Below are 10,638 nucleotides of genomic sequence, written 5' to 3'. Positions count from 1 at the left end.
TATATATATATATATATGCGCTAATGGTATATACACGAAAGCACGTGTATTTGTACTATGTACACAGAGTCACACATGTACTTATAGAACATATATACAAAGTACAGGTGTGCGGAATACTCACCCATTTATACATAAAATAATTTAACAAGTTGTTTATTCCTAGTTTAAGTAACTTAGGCTGAATAAAACAATAAAAGAATACGTAAGTGTAATACTGATGGTTTCTTTTATATCCACAAGGATAACTAATAGATGACACAAGAAGAAACGAAAATTAGAAACTATAGTGCTTTTACATTCAGGGCTAATCACAGAAACGCCATAGAGCACGAGTTATTCTGACTTCAAGAATGTATCCTCTCTTGGTTATGGTATCAAGTCTGCAGCCACGTGTTCAGATTAGAACACTTTAAACAGGCCAAAGATCGTTTACATTGATATTTACCATTTCAATTTCTTGATCAAGTGATATTTGAAGATGTTCATGAACAGCTTGGCTAGAAAAGAAAAGCTCTGCTTCTCAATCTTGTCCACAACACTACCATTTCCATCATAAACACCTATAAGAAGAAGACGCTTATTCTTCCTTGTAAATAAAGAGGCTGGCAATTTATACCATTAGCTTGGCAGGGACCTGCGCATAGGGTCTGGACTTATCGCTCATATGGCTTATTATCCTCTACGTTTTTTTCTCTATAGTAAAATAAATTTATGTATCTGGCAGCGAAGTACCTGGCCACTGTTCTCTATAATTGGTGTCGTAATATTCAGACAACGAACAATGTTCTTCACGTGTCTCAGTAGGAAGTAACGGCACAGCACTTCTTTCAAAACAATGGTTTTCAGTTTTTTTTATTCCCATAAATCTTCGAATGCTATTACACAAGTTCTAAGTAATCTTTATCAACAAATAGTGTAATCTTCAGAACATTGCCACTCATGCAACACATTTGATAAACGTGCATACCTTAAACATAGGGAGACAGGGTGACAATTTGGCCAAACATTTGTATTTAGCGGTTACAAGTCTAAGTCTATGATGTTTCTCCACTTCTAGTTTTGAACACTTGGAAAAGCTACGAGTCGCGTTTGACATCGGCCGTAACAATAGCGAAGAAATCTGACAAAATAATACTCGTAGAGTAGTCCATTTAAATCCGCCAATTTTCTTTGCCTGCAACTCCTCAGCTACGACTGTTATTGAGGCTTTTCGAAATGCTCAGGTCATCAAGGCTTTAAAGTCCAACGCTCTCCTTAATTAGTTGCTCGAATTTTACTGACAACCCGCTCATATCCGCCTTTAATCAAATAGTACGTGTCTATTGTAATCCGTTGAAGACAAAATAGTTCCGTTGTTGACACCTGGGCTCATCGAATGGTTTTCACCCCCTTGCAAGTCAGAGAAAAGGTTACGTTTGTGTATCTCATTGAGAAAATTAATCGATATTTTCTCCGCTTTTATGATGGATGCAATAGCATACCAAACAGGTTTTTCTAAATCTTCAATAACACATGCCGTGCCATGACCCATCCAGATAAAAATAAAATATTAAGGACTTATACTGATTTGAAAAAGAAGTCATATTTACATCACAAATTGTGTAGTCATTGTAACAACGCCACAAATACGAATAGTGTTTTGTTTTTTTTTTGTGCTTCAATATATCGAGCCTCATATTTACAGAAATATTGGAACGCAAATTTATGATGTTCAGACAAAAAATAACCATTAGATAGACGGACCTGTGATGCAGCATGCATTTTATTAATTCTCTTACGTTGAACACATTCCGTATTTCTCCAGCTGCTATAAAATCTTCTATTTTTATTCCCTCTTCAAGAAAAACGGAAATATTAAGTGAGAGTTGTACAGGAAGAGTGATTTGTCTGTTAAACTGAAAATGTTGCTGAGTTGGTACATGAAACACATTGGCTAGTCAAAGTCATGAAGTGTTATATCGTAGACCTTGGATCTGATCAGAAACTTTTTAACAGTGTCTTGTGTATGAAACTGCTAGTCACGCAGATAGAGATTAATAAGAAGGGTGGAATAGGGTCTTGTTAAATTTCTTCTTATCACTTGGAGATTTGGTTGCTATTCCTAGCAGGTTGAGAAGCCACATAATGGATTCGTGCATGCCGTTCCTATAGGGACAAACAGTCTCGATGTTTTGTACATTCTAGGGAGAAAATTTAAAACAAGAAAGAAAAATGAGTGCGATTTTCGACAACAGCACACGTCAGAACTCCATTTTTTGAAAAAATAGTCTGTTGACAATTTGAAAAACTTCAAAGCTGAAAGAAATTTAACAAAACCCATGGAATACAATTGAAACTTTAAATTTTAAGGTTGAATTATTCTAGCCTTAAAATTTTTATATATGTAAAAACAATTTTATCCGAAAAAAGGTAGATATAAAAACGCTTAATGCGTATTATTTGATGAGTGGTCATTCGCCAGATATTGTTGACTAGTTAAATGTTTCTATGGGAAGGCAAATTCGAGCATTTTCTTTATTGAAACTCTCATTGTTACTTTACTTCCGTCCAGAACTACTAACTGTTTTTGGCCGGTAACCATTCCCACTATGTTTTTTACACTCGTTAAAGCTAAGAATCAACAGAAATTTCTTTTTTAAGGTTTCATTGTTAAGGAAAATGTTCTTAACATTTTCAACAGAGCATATCAATTTTTCTTTATTGAAACTCTCATTGTTACTTTACTTCCGTTCAGAACTACTAACTGCTTTTTGGCCTGCAATCATTCCCACTCTTTGTTTTTTACACTCGTTAAAGTTAAGAACCAGCAGAAATTTCTTTTTAAGGTTTCATTGTTAATGAGTTGTGCTGGGGTTTATTCAGTACTTTCCTAATTCAAGCAAACTAGTATTTTTTTAGTAAACAGGCAACAGTAACAATATAAGAGAATGTCCCGGCTTTTTGTTTGTCGATATTTAAGCAACAATAAACTGGTAAGCTTCCATTCTCAGCCATTCAAAGTCTGGACATATTTTCGCCATATCTCAAACTAAAGATTTTACTTTTCATTTACAAGTAGTTAATGCTTAGGATAAAATAACTCGCGGTACTTGTTTCGGCTTTCTACGCTCTGCGTTACTATTAACTTTCATCTTTGATAGCATAAAGTACCAATTCAGGACGATGGATCAACAAAACTGTTAAAGCATCAAAATATCTTGCAGTATTTGTTCTCGCTGTTTGCTTTCTGGGATCTCGTTAAATTTCTACCAAGCACTTGAAGTATTACAACATTTTACTAGATTTTTAAAATCACTCCACGGATGTAAACTTTTACTCATGGACCTCCAAGCACAAAGTTTGGTGGTAGAGAAACAGCTGACTGGTTACTAATTTTTTCGTTTTTAAATTTTGCTTACAGTTTTCTTATAGGAAAAGAGAAAGTACAAGTAATATATGTGGGGTAAAGTAAAAGTTTTAAGGGTCTTCGATGTTTTAAGGAATATTTTGCCTGCTATTTCTTGCAGTTCGAGAGACCACGTAAAGGTGTCGTGTGTGCGATCTTCATGGTGACAAGCAGTCGTGACTTCCGCTATATCCGGCAAAGGAGTGTTCCTATTGGTTAAAATAACAATTTAAAATGCTTGTAACTTCTATTAGTTTTTGGAAACAAAATGTGTGATTTTCGTCATCAGTATACAAAATTACATCAATGAAGACAAATTTGAAAACATCTGAAGGAAATTTAAAAACCTTCAAGCAGGTGTTCGGAATAGGTAATTAATGAAACTCTGTTTTGTGGTAAGTCTGATAAGAATCATAAAGAAAAACAATAGTAAATTAGTAACAAGTCTTGTTGACAGAAACGAAATGAGAAATAGTGGCGGTGGGATTACATTGGTTGAAGTATTAAGTCACTAAAAAGTAAACAATATATATTCTTGTAGAGAATGTAGGTGCGAATCTGAAAATACCAATGATTTGTAATAAGTCCTAAATTAGTTGATTGAATTTAACTTTGTATCACTATTGATATCAAAGAGTGTCATTAATTAAAATTTTCCATCAGGTCAACCACAGGTTCCTTACACTTTGGGCCATGGCAGTGACAAAGGAGTACCTGTAACTCAGCGCAGAACAAATATTGTAGGGGACTGCGATCGAAAACCACTAACTTTTCGGTTTCCTTGCTTATGTTTACATCTTTCATCGATAGATATCTGTGTCACACACACACACACACACACACACACACACACACACACACACACACACACACACACACACACACACACACACACACACACACACACTCAAATGGATGATATACAACCAGACAACTAAATCGTGGAAGAATCAGTTTAGCTATTTAAGAATACACAGAAACTCATATTTATTTATTTCTTAAAAGCACAGTCAACTATAAAATGTTGAAAACTTTGATCACTCTACCACAAACTAGTCAATAACAGTACTCCACTTCATCAATTCAAGGAGCAGCGTAAGTGTATCAGCAACCAGGTTGTGAATGAGCAACGAAATTCTTTAGAGTAGACAGTGCTAGGAAGAAAATCATCCAAACGTGAATATAATAGTTTTTCTTGTTCTTAATTGAGTAAAATGACTTACACACGAAGTAATTGCTTCAGGTTCAATATAACAACCTAAAGTCACTAACCCATTCAAATACGGGAGGTGAAGTGGCACAGTAGTCGTAACGTCAGCTTGAATGACACGTGCTTTTGTTCTGATATTCGACACTCGGAGTTCAAATCCCACCGAAACAATTTTACCTTTCATCCCTCCAGGAGCAATGAAAGTGCACAAATCTAGTGCAGAAGATTATTGGTGCTTTATTATCGAAGGACTGAATGCCTTGCGATATTTCTTCCGGCATTTACGTTCTGAGTTCAAATCCCACTGTAGTCTACATAAGTGTTAGAATTTATTCGTCGCTATTTGATACTTCTATCCGGTACTTTCAGTGCGTTTAAGGTAGTCCTTTCCTTTGCGAATATTCAAACCAGATCTCTGGTTGATGATACCTTCCTTCCTCACTTTGGTTTCGGAGGCCCTTTGAAGGGTCATGGGCGCAGTTTTCTGTCTATAAAATCAATAGTCAATTTTCATATATATATATGTGTGTGTGTGTGTGTGTGAGAGAGAGAGAGAGAGAGAGAAGTTCAATCTCACCGCACAACACATTGAGCAAGTATCTTTCGTTCGACCATAGACTTGTCTTGACCAATTCTTGTGAGTGTACATAAGTACATGTGAATTATATTGTAAGCCGCTGCCTAGAAACACACATGTATTATATACATGCATACACATATATATTTTTGTATATTTGTTTGTGTGTGTGTATGTGTGTGTGTGTGTGTGTGTGTGTGTGTATGTATGATATATGTATGTATGTATCTACATAATGGCTTACTATATAATTCACATCTACTTATGTACTCGTACAAGAATTGGTCAAGACAAGTCTATGGTCGAACGGAAGATACTTATTTGCTCAATGTGATTGACCTTAGAAGACGGTAGAACAGATTTTACGACTAAGTGTAGGTGTCATATTTGGATTGATTCATTCATATTTCATATTATAAACCTTAATTTACTGAAGAATCAAACATCTGCAAGAAAATAAGCTTTAGTGGCACGCAGTTTTCAAGTCTTACCAATATGGTTTTGATGTTGCTAAGTAGTTTACCACAGTACGATTCTAGGAAATCTTTCATTTCTTTGGCTCCTTGGAAACTTTAAATCTTCCATATCTTCAGTTACTTGGAAACTTTAAATTTCTGTTACAATCGTATCTTCCGATCATTATCAGATCAATACAACTCATTCTGTGTCAAAATACAGTAGTCGAAGGCACACATCATCTTAGATGATTAATAACTTTATGTGAACCAGCTTGAGCGAGTCCCCGATTTGCCGAGTCATATTTTAGAAGAAGCAACCCTTCTATCCATACACTCTAGCAGATCCTTTAGTTTATCAACTATCGAATTACGTTATGAAAGATTCTGTAGCGAGAAAAATATTCGAATCTAACGACACAATCAAGAAGAGGGTGAAAAACATTTAAATGAAAATGTAATTCGTGTAAGAAAATAGTATGTAAAATAATAGCTTACGAGCTAGGCTCTTCGTCGGTTACGACGACGAGTGTTCCAGTTGATTCTATCAACAGAACAGCCTGCTCGTGAAATTAACTTGAAAGTGACTGAGTATTCCACAGACACTCGTACTCTTTACGTAGTTCTCAAAGAGATTCATCGTGAAGCAGAATGAGATAAGGCTGGTCCTTTGAATTACAGGTACAACTCATTTTTGCCAGATGAGTGGACTAGAGTAACATGGAATGACGTCTTGCTCAAGCCCACAGTGTGTCGCTTGAAATCGAAGTCTCGTGAGCTGAGAACCCCAACCTCTTAACCACACGACTTCATGGCTTGCGGGTAGACTAACTCGAAACCACGCTGCCTTTCTTTGACAGCAAGCGAATTTTGGACGCACCGAAAAGAGTTCACCAAGCTTTCCAGATATTTTATCAATATTCTTGTAGACAAACATATCTCTTTCCTCTCTGTCTTTGTCTGTCTATCTGTCTGTCTCTCTATCTCTGTCTCTGTCTCTCTCTTTCTCTCTCTCTCTCTCTCTCTCTCTCTCTCGCTCTCGCTCTCCCTTTCAGTCTCTCTATCAAAAATATATTTCCATAAATTACCTAAGTTATCTAAGCTATCATGTCAGAGTCTCCTCTCGCAACGACATTCTAACTTCAAGCAGCATCATATGTACTATGCACTTCCACAAGGGAGTGAGAGCGAATGTAAATGGTCGTAGATGCTCCTACTACGAACACGGCTGCTATCTCTAGTGCGTCTTGATACCTGAGTGTCCCTCGAATCACCTTTTGCCGTCTTAAAAGCAAATCTCAGAAGTTATCATTAAAAGACTGGCTGTTCATGGCTGGAAAGCCTTCGGCCGTGGCTTCGTTTAGTCAGCATCGACAACTCTACTACAACAGTACACACATACATACATTCACTCAGATACTCTCTTCCCTCACTCGCATATACACACGCGCGATAAGCAGAGATGAATACAGTCAGACACACAGATACACTGACTCAACATATATTTATTATATGTAAGGGTAAACAGAAAGAGAGGGGGTAGAGAGAGAGAGAGAGAGAGAGAACTAGTCATGGGTCAGTGATGAAAGGCTTAATACAAAAGCCGAGTGTAAGCTCCTATGGCTAGTGCTTACATGTGATCTATTGACGTCCAGTGGTCAACTGAAAGTTAAGCTCAGCTATTTCTGTTATAGCAGATCAAAGGATGAACAGTCATGCAAATCTTTGAAAGCTGATCTGATTGAAGCTTACTGCTGCTACTGCCGACGAAGGCAGCGGCAGTGATGCTTAACCCCAAGTTAGTTTTAATCGAGAATTTTCTATGATTTAATCCATTCAAACCATGACTATTCATGGCGTATCAAGTATTATATATATTTTTTTATAGACGGAATAGTGTTTGATTTGAGGAAGATTTGGTTGCTATTTCTAGAAAGTTGAGTGACCGCGGACAGATTCCTTCCTTTGTTTGGTCTATAGCTGGAAGTAGTGGTGGTGGTGATGATGATGATGATGATGATGATGATGATGCTCTTGTTGTTATTATTTAGCATTAGGTCAACCTTGATCAAAGAGATACGTGATCAAATTGTTGAATATGTAGAGAACCCAGAACCACCTTATCCAAGATAATATTTATTTCAGCTTAAACGTGGATGCTCTTTTGGGACAAACTTTACTGCAGTAAATACCATGAGAGAAACTCCCATTTCAGTTTTTGGTGCAAAATGCACGCTTGTTTACATCGCTAGCGGGGAGATAATTCCCCACCAACTCCAGCGCCACCTTTCTTAGTCTCATCGATGATGGACTCTCGACCGCTAGAGATAGCAGCGACTCACCTCCCTGCCATCGATATAGATAATCAGTTCCAGAACAGCGATATAAACAGGAGTGCATTTTGCCCCAAAAGCCAGTATGAGTGTTTTTCTCATGGTATCTACCGCAGTAATTCTTTTTCTAACAGAACATCCACGTTTAAGTGGGAATAGATATTACCTCTCGGTTGCCTCTGTCGCTAGTATTATATTTCTTATTTAAGGTGTCTCTTTTTACAGAGCTGAAGGGTGGTATGAATGAATCTGGCTGTTGTCTCTAGAAATTGAGCTCCCACATGAGATCCCTCATGATGTTGTTGGAGGCAGTGATGTTGGTGATAGGTGTGGTGTCGGTATTATTGGTTGTAGTGAGATATAGATTCAAACATAGGCACAATGTCATACATTGTGGTAGATAGGACAATCGATGATATCGTCTCACATACTTGTTTCTATAGTGGATTATGTTGACCCTTGAAGGGTGAAAAACAAATTGAAGCCCAAAAGAATTTCAATTCCTATCATATCAAAAGTTACCAAAATAATGGTTTCAAATTTTGGTACAATGCCAGCAACTTCGGGAAGTGGGTAAGTCGATTACATCGACCCAAGTGCTCAACTGGTACTTATTTTATCGACCCCGAAAGGATGAAAGAAAATGTCAACCTCGCAGAATTGGAACTCAGTAAAGACGGACGAAATGCCGTTAAGTATTTTGTCCGACGTGCAAACGATTCTGCCAATCTTAAATGCAAAACATCTGTCTAGCGTTTTACCTATTCTGCAAGCCATATTAGGCATGGTGTCAGTTAATGGTATTAATACATATGCCGATAATGGTTGCGTTATCGCAGCGCATGCTGTTGGTGATGTGATGTTGGTGGATGTAACGTCAGCGTTAGTGGGGTGGGGGCAATATTACGCTATAGGCATCATGGCCATAAAAATGTGATATTGACGATTTGTACGTTTTCGTCTTTTATGAATTTGTCTGTAGAAAGAGCTGTGCCGATGGTCTTCAAAGGCCATCCAAGACTGGTGAGGCCGAAGCGGTTCAGGGTGAGAACAAAATGGTCAGAGAGGGAATTCTAGTTGGCTAATGTTTTGTAGAGAAAGGACTTGACATACTGGTGTAGTTGCAATAGGGGCTGGCGATGAATGATCCCTACCAGCTTGTTTGGAGATAGCATGATAGAAACCAGCTCTGAGGAGCAGCGATATCTGTAGTAGATGTTGTAACATTCTGTTTTAAGTGTCTCTGCAGTCTGTAAAGCGAAAGAAATTTTTGAAAGCTGAGGCATTTTCTGATTCTGAAGAGGAAGGTTAGTTTAGGTGGCGTGGAAGATTCCATTTTATCACTTTTACACCTGCATCTGTAACGTGTATTAAATGTATTGTGCTATTGAAAGAGACAAAATTATTAAACCCCACCCTGCGTACAATTGATGCATGATTTTTGAGGCAGTGTAAGTGATAACAAGTAGGCCTCGACGTACAGAAGATTGAGTGCATATATTTATAGAATGTTTGACTGTCAGAGCTCCGACATCACAGGTTAATGGTGATATATGATAGAAAACTCCAGTTCGAGACATGACAGACGTATGGGGTCCATAGCCAGGCAGTGAATGAAGTGGTGATGGTGAGGGTATTGCTCAAAGGCAAATACAGATATAATGGCCATTGAAATATAAGAGCCATGTTGTATGTAGGACACAGACATAACGCGCAAAGCATTTTCATCAGACTCCTGGACTAGAACATTTAAATATCCGTACGAAACTTACCGGTATGAAGGAGAACAATGTTAAAAACACTTGTTTAAGCCATTACATATTTCTAATTGGTGTGTTTGGAGTGCTTGGCATTTTTACATCAAAATACGAGCGAATATGTATGTATGTATGTATGTATGTATCTATGTATGTATGTATGTATGCATGTATGTATGTATGCATGCATGCACGTACACACATACATACACACACACATACACACACGCACACACAAAATAGGAAGTAGGATGGCAGATAAACACATAAATGTCTATTGGGATACATTCCTTCCCGACTCTATTTCCACGTTACTGATTCAACATCTTTATATTTGATGGAATAAACTAAATGTACAACTTGATATAATTTCGCGATTAGGTTTGAGTGCATTCAGCTTCTACAAAGGGGCGAAAAAATTGTAAACATTCTCTTGCAAAATACATGATGAACTCATCAAAAACAATTATCATAAAAAACAATTACGAAGGCAGCGAGCTGGCAGAGACGTTAGCACGCTGGGCAAAATGCTTAGCGGTATTTCGTCTGCCGTTACGTTCTGAGTTCAAATTGCGCCGAGGTCGACTTTGCCTTTCATCCTTTCGGGGTCGATAAATTAAGTACCAGTTACGCACTGAGGTCGATGTAATCGATTTAATCCCTTTTTCTGTCCTTGTTTGTCCCCTCTATGTTTAGCCCCTTGTGGGTTATAAAGAAATAAAAAAACAATTACCATTATATGTGAATAGCCAGAATTACGACCATGGGGCTTGTCCGTTATTAAACTAGATCCGCTATCAGCAGTCTAATTAGCAAAAAGAAAACAAACAAAAAAACATGAAATTGAAATGCAAGGTATATATACTTCTATGGAGCATTGAGGTATCTGTTCGCGACTCACGACTCCACTCTCATGGC

Source organism: Octopus bimaculoides, chromosome 13, assembly GCF_001194135.2.
Source record: "Octopus bimaculoides isolate UCB-OBI-ISO-001 chromosome 13, ASM119413v2, whole genome shotgun sequence".
NCBI lineage: Eukaryota > Metazoa > Mollusca > Cephalopoda > Octopoda > Octopodidae > Octopus > Octopus bimaculoides.
Note: the sequence above shows the minus strand (reverse complement) of the source record.